At 50.6% G+C, this 15,406-nt stretch overlaps 1 pseudogene; it reads right to left on the reverse strand.

Moving 5' to 3' along the window:
- Positions 1–4,986: 4,986 nt before the first annotated feature.
- LOC114884422 lies at positions 4,987–13,692 on the reverse strand (annotated as a pseudogene).
- Between the last annotated feature and the right edge of the window lie 1,714 nt (positions 13,693–15,406).

Raw genomic sequence — 15,406 nt, forward strand, 5'->3', positions numbered from 1 at the left:
TGGCCTCTGCCAGTGCCGTCCCTCAGCCCTGGGTTCCCTGGAGCTTTCTTTTATGTCTCATCAGTGCTTACTAACTGGGCCTATTAGACATCCTGTTCAGGTCACTGTGTGGTCCCTACCCTCTGACTAGACACAGGTTGACACAGTCACAGAGATACTCTCCAAGAAGGTCTGTGACCAATGAGATACAAGAGATCTATCAATATAGATACAGGTAGGTAATCTTTTTTTTACCACTTAATCATTTTTAAGTGTGCAGTTCAGTAGTGTTAAAGTGTATTCACATTGCTGTACAAAAGATCTCTAGACCTTTTTCATCATTCCAAACAGAAAGTGTCCCCATTAAACACTAACTCTCCATTCCCTTTCCCCCAGCCCCTGGCACCCCACATTCTACTTCTTGTTTTTATAATTTGATGACCGTAGATGCTTCATACACATGGAATCATACAGTATCTGTCCTTTTTATGACTGGCTTACTTCACTTAGCATAATGTCCTCAAGGTTCAACCATGCTGCATCATGTATCAGAATTTCCTTCCTTTTTAAACTGAATAATATTACGAGCGTCTGGAGTGGGAAGAACTCCACGCAGGCTCGGACCGGGGGCTGCAGCGCCTGAGCTTCCCTGTGTGTGGTGCGGCTGTCGGGACCTCCCCGGGAACACCGCCATCAGTCCCTCTGCTCCTGGGGCGTCCGTGGAGCACGTTCGATCTGGGCTTCTCCTCTAGCACTCAGAGGACTTTCCTGCCACCCAAACAGCAGATGGTCAGGAAATGAAGACTCACTCCAATATCAACAAGAGGAAAATCTAATTGAATTGGCAAAACGTACAGTCAGAAAAACATGTGGCTTAACACATGTCATTTTGTTAGGTGTTGGCCTTCAGAGACCAAGGACCAATGGCCAATAGCTGGGCCAGGGCTGGGGTGGGGCAGTGGAATTTCGTGGTCTTCTTTGTGTCAGCTTCCCTCCCAGGCTTACAGGCCTGGGTTCATTTCTACTCCACTCCCGTCATACATGTGTGACTGGGTAGGATCCTCAGCTGGGATGTTTGTGATGGGCCAGATGCTGTACCAGTTACTTTATATGCTCGGAGCAAGTGTGACTATGAGTAACACAAACCCCAACATACCAGTTGCTTAAGCAAGAAAGATGTTCTTTCTTATCATGTAGAGGATGTCCCAAGGCAAGTAGGATGAGCCTGGTGTGGCAGTTCCATGCTGTGAGAAACCCGGTTTCCTCCTAACTTCCTGTTCTGCTGTTCTCAATACGTAGTCTCCACCTTGTGGCCGAAATAGCTGCTTGAATTCCAGCCATCATGCTTGCATCTATCCAGCAGGAAGGAGGAAGAGAGAAAGAAGTGTGCATCCTACACTCTAAAACACTTCCTTTTTTTTCTTGGCCACACTGTGCGTCTTGTGGGATCTTAGTTCCCTGACCAGGGACTGAACCCAGGGCCACGGCAGTGAAAGTGCTGAGGCCTAACCACTAGACCACGAGGGAACTCTCTAAGACACTTCTTAGAAGTTTCTGGATACTTCCACTCACATCTATGGTCAGAACTTAGCCACGTGGCTATACCTAGATGGAAGGGAATCAGGGAGATGTACTTTCTGTTCCAGGTATCCATCCATGCTCCCAACTAAAGTTTCTATGATGGAGGAAGAGAAAGGATAGTGGAGTGCACTTAGCCATCTCTGCTATACACACCTAATTCATTGTTTTTTTTTTTAAAGTTAGAATGGGTTTTTTTTTTGATACATTTATTTATTTTATTTTTGGCTGTGTTGGGTTTTTGTTGCTGCCCGCGGGCTTTCTCTAGTTGTGGCGAGCGGGGGCTACTCTTCGTTACGGTGCGCGGGCTTCTCATTGCGGTGGCTTCTCTTTGTTTCGGAGTACGGGCTCAAGGCGCAGAGGCTTCACAGTTGTGGCACACAGGCTCAGTAGTTGTGGCTCACGGGCCCTAGAGCGCACGCTCAGTAGTTGTGGCGCATGGGCTTAGTTGCTCCGCGACATGTGGGATCTTCCTGGACCAGGGCTGAAACCTGTGTCCCCAGCACTGGCAGGTGGATTCAACCACAGCACCACTAGAGAAGCCCAACACACACCTAATTCTGATAAGTTCTAACTATTGTTTAAGTTTAAATCTTATTTATGTATTTTTTGTTAAGTAGCCTGATCCCACATTATGAAATTCAAAACGGCGTGTGGTGAAACCTCTCCCTCTCACACCTGCCCCCAGAAGTAACCAGTGCTACCAGAGGTTGTCTGGGCCAACAATTCTCAAAGTGGGTCCCAGGACCAGCCCAGCATCATCAGGAAACTTCAGAAATGCAGATTCTTAGGCCCCTGTTCCAGATTTGCTGAGTTGGATGGTCTGGGAGAGAGCCAGGAATCTGTGTTTCAGCCACTCCTTGGCGGTCCTGAGCCTGCAAATACATCTATGCGTGGAGGTGTCCCAGCCCGTCTGTGCCAGTGGAAGCCCACTACTTGTGCTGTCCTTCCCACCATTTCACGGAGAACATTCAGGACCACAGAAAATTTCCCCTTTTTTAACAGCTTGCTTGAGAAAGAATCCACACCCCATATATTTTATCCACTTAAACTGGTTTTAGTATATTCAGAATTGTGTATCTACCACCTCAATCAATTCTAGGACACTTTGATCATTTTTTTTATTTTTAATTTATTTTTTGAAAAGTCATATTCAGGTGACTCAGGCACTTTAAGAAGGCCTCCCCTCACGCCTGCCTCCACCTGCTCAGTGTACCCACACCCAGGAAACCACTGCCTTTGGGTCTTGGGTTTCCTTCTGGAATCTCTTGTTGGGAAGGAGTGAAGCAGACACAGACCAAGGTTCTTTGTCCATACACACAGATGAGGGCAGGGCCGCGTTCTCACCATCCTGCACTTTGCACTTTTTCTTGACTTTTCTGTCGGGTGATGGGGCCCACCTGGCTGGCTCTTGGGGCACTCGGGAGCTCCATGGGCAATGGGTTCCACTCACAGCAGGAGCAGGACCAATGAGGCCTCTGACATCTCCCTCCCAGGCTTTCTTCAGTCAGCATTCAGCTCTGGGCTGCCAGCCCCGGAACAATGACATTCCTTCTTCCACGCTCCCCACCAAACGCTGACCCCAGACCCCGGGCCAGGATCCTTGGGGTCCTGGCCTGAAGTTCCCAATGGCATCAATCCTGTTAAGTCTGTCCCTGACTGAGTTGGTCAGGGCTCAGCTGGGGTCTTTGTGGGGATACATCCTCACAAATGTTTGTTGAAAGAATAAATGAAAGAGTCAGCTTGTCCCTGAAGCTCCATCAGTAACTCTGGACCTTGGGCACTTACTGCACTTCCCCAAACCTCAGCTTCCTCCTCTGTAGAGTGGGGACTGGAATCTTCACCTCACAGTATAGTGGGCAGGATACAAAGAGAGATGGCCAGTGGTCAGCTGTGTCTGGGACTGGGAAGCGGCAATGTTTTCCTCTTTCTCTCTTCCCAGAGGAAGAAAGTAGCCTTGAGCACAGATGTTGCTTTGTCACATCTAACATTGATGCCCTCAGAGCCTGATTGTGCCTTGCTGCCTGGATCGCCCACGTGTCCTGAATGGCTAGGCGCCACCAGGGGGCGCAGCGCACCAGGGTCTGAGAACGGACCTGCTGTCCAGGAGACTGAGCAGGGAGAGGGCACAGGACTTTGTCTGAGGAGTGTGGAGAATTTTGTCAAAGGTTTTGTTGGGGGGTTTTGTTGGGGGCGGGCTCCCCTGGTGGCGCATTGGTTGGGAGTCCGCCTGCCGATGCAGGGGACACGGGTTCGTGCCCCGGTCCGGGAAGATCCCGCGTGCCGCGGAGCGGCTGGGCCCGTGGGCCATGGCCGCTGAGCCTACGCGTCCGGAGCCTGTGCTCCACAACGGGACAGGCCACAGCAGTGAGAGGCCCACGTACCGCAAAAAAAAAAAAAAAAAAAAAAAAGGTTTTGTTGGGCACAGGCAACCAAGGGAAAAACAGATACACTTCATCAAAATTAAACACTTTTGGAAACAAAGGACACTATTATGGGAGTGAAAAGATCACCCACAGAATGGGAGAAAATATTGGCAATTCACAGATCTGACAAGGGTCTAGTGTCCAGAATATGCAGAGACCTCCTAAAACTCAACCACAAAAAGACAAACAACCCGATTCAAAAATGGGCAAAGGACTTGAATAGACATTTCTCCCAAGAAGATATGCAAATGGTCAGTAAGCACATAAAAGTATGCTCAACATCACAAATGTTAATCAAAATCACAGTGAGATACCACCTCACACCCATTGGGATGGTTAGAATAGAAAAAATGGAAAATAAGTGTTGGTAAGGATGTGGGGAAATTGGAGCCCTCATACACTGCTGGTGGGAAAGTAAAATGGTGCAGCCACTGTGGAGAACAGTTTGGTGGTTCCTCAAACAGTTAACACAGAATTACCTTACGACCCAGCAACTCCACTTAGATATATACAAAAACGTGTACACGAACGTTCATAATAGCCAAAAAACAGAAACAACCCAAACATACACCATTGGATGATGGATTAAACAAAATGTGGTGTATCCAAACAATGGAATATTAATCAGCCATAGAAGGGGTGAAGTGCCAGTACTTGCTACAATGTGGATGAATCTGGAAAACATGCTGAGTGCAGGAAGCCAGGCACAAAAGGTCACGTATGGTATGATTCTCTTTATATAAAATGTCCTGAATAGGCAGATCCAGAGACAGAAAGTAGATTCGTGTTTGTCAAGGTCTGGGGGACCTTGAGTGGTGAGTGATTGCCTGATGGGTACAGGGTCTATTTTTTGTTTTCCGCTTTCCTAAACTTTATTAAAGAAAAGGCAATGATGGTAGCTCTCTAGAACATAGTCAGATTTCTGGGATTCTTCCATTGAAAATGTGGTATTTGATTTCCAAATATATGCCAGAGAACACTAGGTAAATGGGAAGCTAAAATTCTAAAATGTTCGCCTTCCAACTTTCTCCAGTCAGTGGTCTGTCTTTGGATCAGCAGTAATCACCTGAACAGCCACTCTGGCTGCATTAATTTTTGTCTGCAGCTCTCTGAGCTCTTCTATATGCAGCAAGTGCAGAATTTGACCAGCTTCATTAAGGACCACGTCTCTTGTGTCAAAACCAAGAATATACTTGTCTAAACCAACAGGCAAGCCCTCTGCTGCTGGGTTTGTGCTAGCAGCTACATCCTGTGTCAGGGCTCCTGGACCAAAATGCGAATTGCCTGAAGCACTGCCAGGTAACCACCATGAGCTGACTCTGAAAGTTAGCCTGGACCATGACACCAGCCCTAAAATTAGGATTATTTACATCCAAATTGATCACGGGCTCTGCGTTTTTAGTTGCATTGTCAGCATTTTTTTGCATTATCAGGTACCCAATCCTTGTATTTTTCAGCGTTATCGCCATATTCAAGACTAACAGCTAAACCAAGAAGCCAGTCAATTGCTTCTTGTCCATCTTGAATCTTGAAAGAACAGTTGACGTCTCTGAGATACTTTTCAAAGAACTTGGGCTGGTCACCGCTGTGGATGTTTCTTAGCTTACCTCTGTCTTCAGTCTCGTAGTATCTCCTTTTCTGGTCTTCAGTGCAAACATCGTTTCTAAGTTTTGTTTCATCTCTTCAGTAGAAGAGGTAGGTGGTGGTAGTTGAAGGCCATCGTGCTCCCTGCTTCAGTCGGGAGGGCGGGTATCCTTTGGGGGTGACGAGAACATTCTGGATTAGTGGTGATGGTTGCATAAGTCCGTGAATGTGCTAACAACCACTGAATTGTACACTTTAAAAGGGGAATTTTATGGTATATAAGTGATGTCTCAATTAAAAAAAGACTTTCTTGCTCAGTGTGATATGTGGTGGCTGAGGGTTGGTCATGTCCTTGCAACTCTGGCCCCCCAACCCAGGGCATTCTTAAACATTTCTGCCCAGTTTCCACATATTTCCAGCTTTCTGTCAAATTCATGTCCTCATTCATTTCACACTGTGATTCTTTCTCTGGGGCTAGGTGGGGGGATGTGATGGAAAACTGCAATGTGGCAAACAGGAGCACAGCTGGGGGCCTGGCTATGTAGGTGGGGTGGGGATATTCACTGTTTCTGGGACCCTGCTTGGCGGTCCCAGGGCAGTTACAGCACAGGAACATCAGGTCTGCAGTAAGCCTGGGCATCTTGAAGGCCGTGTGCTCCCATCCTGGAGAGATGCCAGCAGGGCTGGCTGTCACCCCTCAGGTCCTGGGGAGGGGCTTCCTGTATCAGCTGGGGGCTGGACCAGATGATGTTGATTTTCTCTGTCATGCACAACATGCGTGCATTCAAAAAATATCTCCAGAGGTACACACAGTACCTCAGAGTAGATTAATTTATTCAACTAAATAACAAATAAACACTGTTTTATAATTGGCCCTGTGACTGAACTGCTGATCCGCAGTGAGGTTAGGGTGAAGTCAGATAGAAGCAGCACCTCCCCACCCCGAGGAGCCCAGCACAGCGGGGTGTATATCACGAGCTGACCATGACTGGGCACTGAGCACCACGATGTGCTTCTTAAAGTGCCCAGACAAGAAAAATGCCAGAACAGTGCCGGGTCTGGGAGCTCCAGGTGCTGGGAATCCAGGATAAGCTATCTTCCCCTCTATTATTATAGTTTCCATCCTGCAGGTCAACAAGGAGAGCTCAGAGAGGTCAGTGAACCTGTCCAGGGTTTCACAGCTGACCATACGGGGGCAACTTCCTAGTTTATCCTTAACAGATCGTGATCCTGTCTTTTTGCCTATTCATCTTTCCTCCCTTCCCTCCCTCCTTCCTTCCACCTTCTCCCTTCCCTCCTTCTCTGTGTCCCTCCCTCCCTCCCTCCTTCCCTTCTTTCCGTCCTCTAATCCTTTGAGCAGAGACTACCACATTCATTCACTCATCTGCCCGTCCTCACCTTGCAAGTGGGGAAACCGAGGCTGGAGAAGGGTGCCACCACCCGCTCAAGACCGCTGCGCCTCCTGGCTGCCTCCACCTGTGGCTGCAGGGCCTCGCGCCATTTGTGTTAAATTCTCGTGGAAGAAGATGAGGGTGCAAGGCTGCAGGCTCGGTGCTCCCAGGGAAACCATTCACCTCCCAGCCCCCCTCCACAGGGAACCTGCAGAGTCGGCGATGAACATAGACACTGCTTGGATCAGGTGGGAATTGGTCTTTGAACCTCATCAGTGACTGGACTGTTCTGGGCTGGGTCCTGGACCCACTAGGAAAGACCTAGTGAGTGTTTGCTGAAGGAATGAATGAACACACTTTGAAACACGTGTGCCCATGAATAGTCTAGAGGGGACACAGCACAGCATGGTGGCTGTCATGTTGGGAGCTGGGGTTACAGGTGAAGTCCCCTTCTCAGAACCTTCTCTGATAGCACACTGCTTCAGTCAAGACGTAAGAGAAGAAGTAGCAAATGTTTACGGGGATGCAAGCACTTAGCTCAAAGAAAATGCCTTAAATACTAGAAAAGGTGGGTGCGAGGTGATTCCCGAGGTGGGAGTGAGGGAGAGAGGCCCCATCTGTGAGAGAGTTCACAGGGCTGGCTCTGGCCTCCACTGCCAGTAGGAGGACCATGTGCAGACCCTGAAGAGCTGAGGTGTGGCCTCCCGTTTCAGCAGGGCGGGCTGGTGAAAGCCAAGGCCAACAGGCTTTGTTAGTTTCAGCTGAGTTTGGGGACCTGGATGGGACCTTGGTGTGGATAGGGGTGCTGGGGCTAGCTGACTCCACGTCTAGGTATTTACCCCATGAGCTGCATTTCCACAGGTTATTCTGTTTTTGAAGAAGCAAAAGGGTGGAGTCACCAAAATGCCCGCAACAGGGCTTGGGAAGATAAACATGGCACATAGTGCAACAAAACGCCACGTGGCCGTCAACAAAGGGAGGTGAACTGGAAGTGATGGTCTTCAATGAGCGTGAATACAGCAAGGTCCGCTCACCCATTGGCTGGGCTAGGTTCCCCGGGGAGGGCTGGGGGGAGTGGGATGGCCCCCCAGGACTGCCCACCATGAGAGCAGCTCCCCTGCTGGCACAGGCCCAAGGGAAGTGTGGGAACCCTCACTAGGATGTTCTGAGCAACCTTCCCCAAACAGCCCATCAGTGTCACCTGAGTGACGGAGTATAGGGCCATGGTCCTCCGTGCTGCAGGCACCTACACACAGACCACAGGCCTTGTGGACGCTCTCAGTGGAAGCAGCAGCAGGACTTCCGGGCGTGATGCCCTGCTCCATGACATTGCAGACAGGGCGTTCAGACTCGAGCTAGGCTCCCTGGGCCCTTGTGGTTTTGAGGTCGGAAAGGCTCACCCGGTGCCTCTCCTGCCCTGCCCTTGCCCTGGCAAAGTCATATGCAAGGTTTGCAGGTGTTCATTTGGTAGCAAAATGACAGACAACAAAACAGCATCCAGGCTGTGATTACTGTGAAAGCAGGGTTGGGGCCACCTCTGGGGTGTCAGGACCCAGGAGGACAGAGTTCTGGCATCACCACAGGTGTCACATGTGTGTGTACTTTGTAGTGATTCTTCAGTCTGTTTAATGCACCTTTTTTGGGTTTGTTTTGCATTTTGCAATAGAAAGCGTTTACAATATAAATAGACAAACCAACGACCAGAATTTTGAGGAAAGTGAGGCAGCAGTGTGCCTGGCCTACCCCCACTTGGGCAAACCCAGGAGGGAAAGGGTCCATGTGTAGAAAATGCCTCTGAGGACACAGAAGCCGGCACCTCCATGTGGAGGGAAACAGGCAGCGGGTGGAGTGTGAGAGACCTGCTGGGCTCCTGGAATGCTGAGTCCTATGCTGTATTCTTGTTGGAAAAGGTGGGATTAAAATGCTGCTGTGAATGGAGTCCCAAGCTGTTGCTCTCAAAGCAGGTGTTCATGCCCTGGCTTGCCCGGGCTGCAGGGAGGGAGGGACTGAGGGGGGTTGGGTCACTCTGAAGAGAGCAGGATGCAGCCTCATGGAGACCCAGCTGAGGTGACTTGATGGATGTCCCTGCCCTTGCGGAGATCACCTCCTTTGGGCCAGGCTACCTTGGGACCCCGTGAGTGAATGCTGGTGCTGGTGCTTTGTGAATGGCTGGTCCCTGTGCACCCCTGGACCATGCTAGCCCCTCTCCAGGTGCCACCCTGAGAACACCCTGGACTCCAGTCAGCACTGCCCACAGTCATCGGTCCATGTGGTGTGGCGGATGCTGGCCTCTACCACCGGAGCCGGGCATGGGCTGCAGGCAGCCATGGGGACCACGGAGTGGGGGGTCTGGCTGGCAGGGACCAGGCATGGACTAATTGATCAATCCAGCAGCCCCTCACCCCAACCATGGCACAGGCTGACAGTGGGCCCTGGGAGGGGAGACGCTGACCCAGCCCCAGCATAATCTGGGGGAGGATGGAGAGCTCAGGGGCATGGTCCTTAGCTGCCTAGACCTGCAGTGACCGATCCTCCTATGTTCTGGCCTAGGCTGCCTACTGGAAGCACTGCAGATGTCTGCTCTGTCATATTTATGGTGACATTGGGGGTTGGCAGATAGGAAACTGAGGCACAAGAGGTGAACTTATTGCAGGGCACCCAGCCTAGGCATCTCTCCCTCAGGGTGGTGTGGTCTACAGTGGCCCAGGGGCTGGACTTGAGTCCAGGCCACACTCCTGATGGACAGATAGCCTCTGTCTTGAGGCTAAAGGCCTTGCTCAGTGGGGAGCTCAGAAGAATGAGATGGGTCAGTTAGCACAGATTCATCTCCAACTGGCTCAGGGCCTGCTGGGAAGATGGAGGTACCAGCACCAGACAGGCAGGGTCCCTGGGCTGGGACCTGAGTGTCTGTTACGGAGAGGCAGATGCTTCAATCAGGATGAGTTCAGGCAGGGCTGTGGGCCCCTCAGGGACCTCACCTCTCTGCGGAGGTGACTTCTGACCCTAAGGCTGACGGAAGAGACAGAGCCAGCCACTCAGAAGCTGAGCGAAGGTGTTCTGGGGGTCGGCAGGGCAGGGAGACGTCAGCCCCTATGAGGACAGCTCAAAGAAAAGAAAACTGGTCTGGACCCATGGGCAGAGGCTGAGCTCACGCATGACGGGAGACATGGAAATTAAAGCCTTGCTGGGATATGGCGTTTCTCCTAAGGCAAAAGTCAATTAACGTGCTTTGTGGGCATGTCTACATCACTGGTGGGAGTGTAAATTGGTACGACATCTCCTGAGAGCGATTTGACAAAATCTGACACAATTACAAATGCATAAACTTCCGACTCAGCAGCTGGTTCAGGGTTGGCCAAGCAGGTGAGTGCATGGTACAGCTGTGGCTGCCAGAAAGGCATAAAAGCAAAAAATGGAATTCACCCAAATAGAAATAACCACTGCTGATATCTGGTGTATTTTCTCTGAGATCATTCCTTTATTTGCTCTTTTAACAATTGTTCCTTGAGCTTCCAGGATCCACCAAGCTTTCTTGTGCCAGGAATCCAGTGTGGAGTGTATCAGTCCACACTGCAGTAACAAGTGATCATAAACCCTTTGGCCTAGGATAATGAAGGGTCACCCAGGCCTCCCCCTGGAATTTTGTCATTTCCAATCTTTTGGCATTTATAGTAACTCTAAGGTAAACCACTCTAGGTCTAAATCTTTGCTTTCCTCAGGGTAGATCCCAAAAGTGAGTCAAAGTAAGAATAAGTGTGAGGCTTTTCCAAGCTGCTTTCCTGAAAGGTTGGACCGACTGACTTGCTCACAGCTTGCCTGTCTGCATCGGGCCTTATTATTAAACCAGGACTGCTAATCTCCACGTGAAGATGCCTGTTTGTCTTGCCTTATGACAGTTCCTGGTGAGATGAAACTGTGGTTCTACACATTCCATGACTTTCTGTGCTTGTCTGAGCGTGACTTCCACTCTCTTTTCTTTTGGGAATTTGGATTTTTCCACTCATACTGAACCCATATTGACTCATATGAGTTTTTGCATATTAATGATAACTCCCCTTACCTTTTGTATCTCCTGTGAATCTTTTTCCTCAAGGAAATGCCTGCCTTTTGATCTTATTTCTTAATATTTTAACATTTGGTCAGTTTTACTTTTCCTTTTCTTAAAAAAAAAAGTTATTTATTTATTTGGTAATGCCGAGTTTTAGTTGTGGCAGGTGGGCTCCTTAGTTGTGGCACGTGGCCTCCTTAGTTGTGGCATATGAACTTTTAGTTGCAGCATGCATGTGGGATCTAGTTCCCTGACCAGGGATCAAATCCGGGCCCCCTGCATCGGGAGCACAGAGTCTTAACCACTGTGCCACCAGGGAAATCCCTTACCTTTCCTTTTTGTTTTTAATTTTATTTTTTACCTTTCCTTTTTAAATCCCCCCTCTCTCTTACCTGCCCAGTCCCCTGTTGCTCTTGTGTCTGGAAGTTCCCCCCAACACACGCACACATCTGGCGAATGTTCATGGAAAGCTCCCTCTAGCTGAGATGAAGCCTCTTTTGAACCTGGAGCCCTGGTTCTGTAGCCTGCTCACTGTATGCTCTTGCCCTTTTCATCTCTGAGCCTCGGTTTCTCCTCCTGTTAAAAGACCTACTTTGCTCTTGCTGGTGTCTGCACTGGCCTCCGCCCCTCAGCTTCAGAACCAAGGCACCCTGCCCCCCCCCCCCCCCCCACCACTCACATCCTCAGAGACACAGACCAGAAACATGTCAAGCCCCAACACAGCACATTATGCCCCACATCCTTATCCTGTGGGCTCTAGGGCTCAGCTCCTGCCTGGCTGTCCCTGTGATAACGATGCAGAGATCACCCCAGGCCCTGAGGCTGCCTGTAGTGCCCCACGGATGCCCCGTGGATGCCAGTCATGTTTCAGGTCCTTATTCAAAGCAGAGTATGCTTCTGGTCATTGGTGCTCAATTATCTTGCAAAATGGCAATTCTGTCTCTAAGACGGTTAAGTATTTGTTAATTGAGGGGTCACTGCTGTGGGTTATTGATCAGTGACTTCATTCCTGGATGTGTAGTTCACATAAAACCTTCTAGAAAAACATGTTGCAGCCTGATGGCCCCAGCGGCTCTGACCTGCTTCTTTGGCAGGTGTGTATGGAGCACTGAGCCCAGGAGGGCGGCATTAGTGTTTAAGGAGCACCTACTGTGTGCCAGGTTGTCTTGGAGCCTCGCATTCTCCCTTGCGTGGCGTGACGAGGTGAGCCATTTAGCAGATGAGAAAACTGAGGCCACGAGGGTAGGGAGCGTGCGTGGGGCTCCCTGGAGGTTGGTGCAGTTCTTCAAAGGGGAACCAAGCCTGCTTCCCCAAGGTCAATGCCTGGGTGTAGGTGGGATGCTTCCCCTTATTCTGGAACAAGCCCTCCTCCCACATGCAGTCCTTGGATCCATGGGAGACACGTCCCCAGTCTGGCACATCAGAACATCCCAGCCCTGTCTACAGGGGTGGTTCAGGGATGACCACGTGACCTGTCAGCTAAAGACATTCCGTTCTTGGGCTTTCTCTAGGGCTATGGAGGGAAAAGCTGGGAATTTTGACGTGGTGCTGCTGGTGGACATGCGTGCCTTCTCCAGGAAGGGTCAGACTGTGCATGAAGCCACCGCAGAAGGAAGCATAGCTGAAAGACAGGCAGTGCTTCCTCACGTGATGTGGCCATTTTCCACTGTGTGCACTGGGCCTGGCCCCCAGTAGGCTCGACAGGTGTTTGATGACATATTATGTCACCTGGGCACCTCTTCATTCTGAATGAACAGGCATCCCCAGGGGCAGGCATTGCAATTCGAGCCGGGTCTGCTGGAAAACCCCAAGTCAAGCAGGCTGAGTCTCCAGCCAGAGGAAAATGCCTCTTCTGCATCACATGGAAAATTGTGTGGCTCCCCTGGGAGCTGATGGGGCCCACTGAGTGTAAAGTGGAAACTCTGGGTGGGAGAGACCCCTGGGAACCCCTGGGGTAGTCAGCTACCCCAGCTGGCAGGACAACCTGACTCAGCCACCAGTCAGAACCTGCCCTGGACAGTGGCGTGGCTCTGGTCTGAGGATCCCTGCCAAGCCACTGTGGCACCTGGCTCTCCATGCTCCTTCTCTCTGCTCTGTCTGTACGAGCCCACATGTCTGCCCCTCCACTGGCTAGCTCTGTGGTCCTGAGCAAATCACTAAGACCTCAAACCTCCATGTCCCCCCGTGGAAATGGGGATTGAATGGCTCTCTTGAATCGGGGCCATTCCTCTCTCCATGGCAGGTCCCACCAGCAAGGAGACAGGTGGCAAGGCAGGAGGTGGCCAGAGTCCAGGATGGCTATCATGTTTCAGTCCTACTGGGCTGCTGGACGCCTGGGGATTCCTTTAGCAATTCTTTCACAACCCCGGGAACTGGGTGCCACTGCCACCTGGTGACTGAGGAAACTGGAGTTCAGAGAACTTAATTAATGAATTGAAGGTCATGGCCAACGCGTGGTGCCAGGATTTGAATCGGATCCATGCCTCTAGACCCTTGCTGGATCAGTGTGCCCCTCTTTCCCAAAGACACAGGCCAGACATTAGGTGGAGTTGCCTCTTGTCCAAAGTGCAAGAAAAATGCACAAAAGCAGAAGCATCCACTGATAACATTTTGGTGAGTTCCCTTCCGGTTTTTCTCCTGTGCACTGTCACTTCAAATTACCTCCTGCCTCATTATAAAACTCCATGAAGCGCATTTAAATGGCTTCATCATATTTGACTACATAGGAATAGCACAGTTTACTGAGCCATATTCCAATTGCTGAAAATTTACGTTATTCCTAATGCTTATTATAAACAACCCTTCAGTGAACATCTTTATGCACCACTACCTGCATAGCTGGTCACTTCACTTGTACAAATTCCCCGAAAGGGAATTACTGACTTCAAGGGTATAAACATTTTTTAGATTCTTGCTCCAACTGTGAACTGCTTTCCGGGAAGCCTGTGCCAATCTGCTCAGTGAATCCATTTGGGCAGCAGGGTGAGACAGAGGCAGTGGATCCACGGTGAGCAAGGGCTGGCATGCACCATCAGGACCAAGAGGAGAACATAGCCCAGAATTTGGGGCCTCACCGGGATGTGGCTGCTCTGGAGGGCAGTGGATAGATGTGGTTGGGCCTGAGGTCAAGCTAGAATTGAAGGAGGGTCCTGACTCCTCGGCCTGCCCATTAAGACGGACCCCCTAAGAGGAAGGAGTTTAGAGTTGAGGAGAGAGCTGAGGCTGAGACTGGGTGGAAATCCATTCAATACCAGGGGTTAGATGCCAGGTGCTGGGAGGGCTGAGTGAGCACAATGGGGGCTCTGCTCCCATTGAAACCCAGACTGCAGCGCACACTCTGGGTATGGACAGAAGGAAGCTTGGAAGGAAAGCCACCCCAGGGGATGCTCAGTCCCCGGGGATTGGGAGTGTAGAGGGGGAAGCTGCTGTGCTCTGGCTGCTTCCTCAAAGGGGAGCAGAGCCGTGTGACTGGCTCTGGGGACTAAAAGAAGCCTGATGGAGAGCTCTTTCTACTCCTTCCCCAGTGGATGTGGATGGGAGCCCCTTCCAATCTGCTGCCACCAGCACCTCCTCTGGCAATGCCTCCCTGAAGCCGCTGGGGGCTGGGAGAGGTGGAGCACAGACTCCCAGCCCCAGTGCTATATGGGGTGGAGCTGAAGGTGGATTGGGTCATGGGCATGTGACAGCAGAGCCAGCAGAACTAGAGCTCCAGGGGCTATGTGGACAGAGGTGCTAAGAGAGGATGAGAGAGAGCTGGCACGATGGAGGATGTGCCAGCTTGCCGAAGACCGGCCCCTGGAGTTAGCGAAAGTCGATGGGCAAGGACTGGCCACAAAGTCCTGAAAAGGCTGGATGGCAGCCGTTGCAGGCTGAGAGGCAGCTCACTGTGGGGTGTGGGTAAGTTGGCCTCGTTCACCTCTGGGCCCACTGCCTGCAGTCGACTAACTCAGGCAAGTCTCTTTGCCTCTTTGCTGCTTCCCATCTGATAACAGGGCCCTCTAGGACAGTGTAGGGCAAGACAAGAGAATCCCTGCAAAGACTTAGCTCAGCACTGGGGATCATCATCATTATTATTATTTCAGCAGCATGACTTACTTGAGGCCCCACCACCCGCTGGGCTCAGTGACCCACCCCCATTTTGGATGGCTATCAGTTACTCAAGATCCCTAGGTCAAATTCCTGGGGCTTTAGGAGAGATGAAAACGTGGAAAATGACCTGTGTTTTCTTCTGCCTGTCTCCATATTTCGTGATCCATGCAGGTCTCTAGGGCCACTTGGCCCTTCTTTTTGCAGATCAACTTCAATCCTGCTCTGAGACACTAAAAGAAGGCTCACTCAGTGGGTCTCGGGTGGTGGACACTGACATCACCTCTTGTGAGCAACCAGAGGAAGTCACACCC

The sequence above is a fragment of the Monodon monoceros genome, unplaced genomic scaffold, assembly GCF_005190385.1.
Source record: "Monodon monoceros isolate NGI ecotype Baffin Bay Population unplaced genomic scaffold, NGI_Narwhal_1 Super_Scaffold_5, whole genome shotgun sequence".
Classification (NCBI taxonomy): domain Eukaryota; kingdom Metazoa; phylum Chordata; class Mammalia; order Artiodactyla; family Monodontidae; genus Monodon; species Monodon monoceros.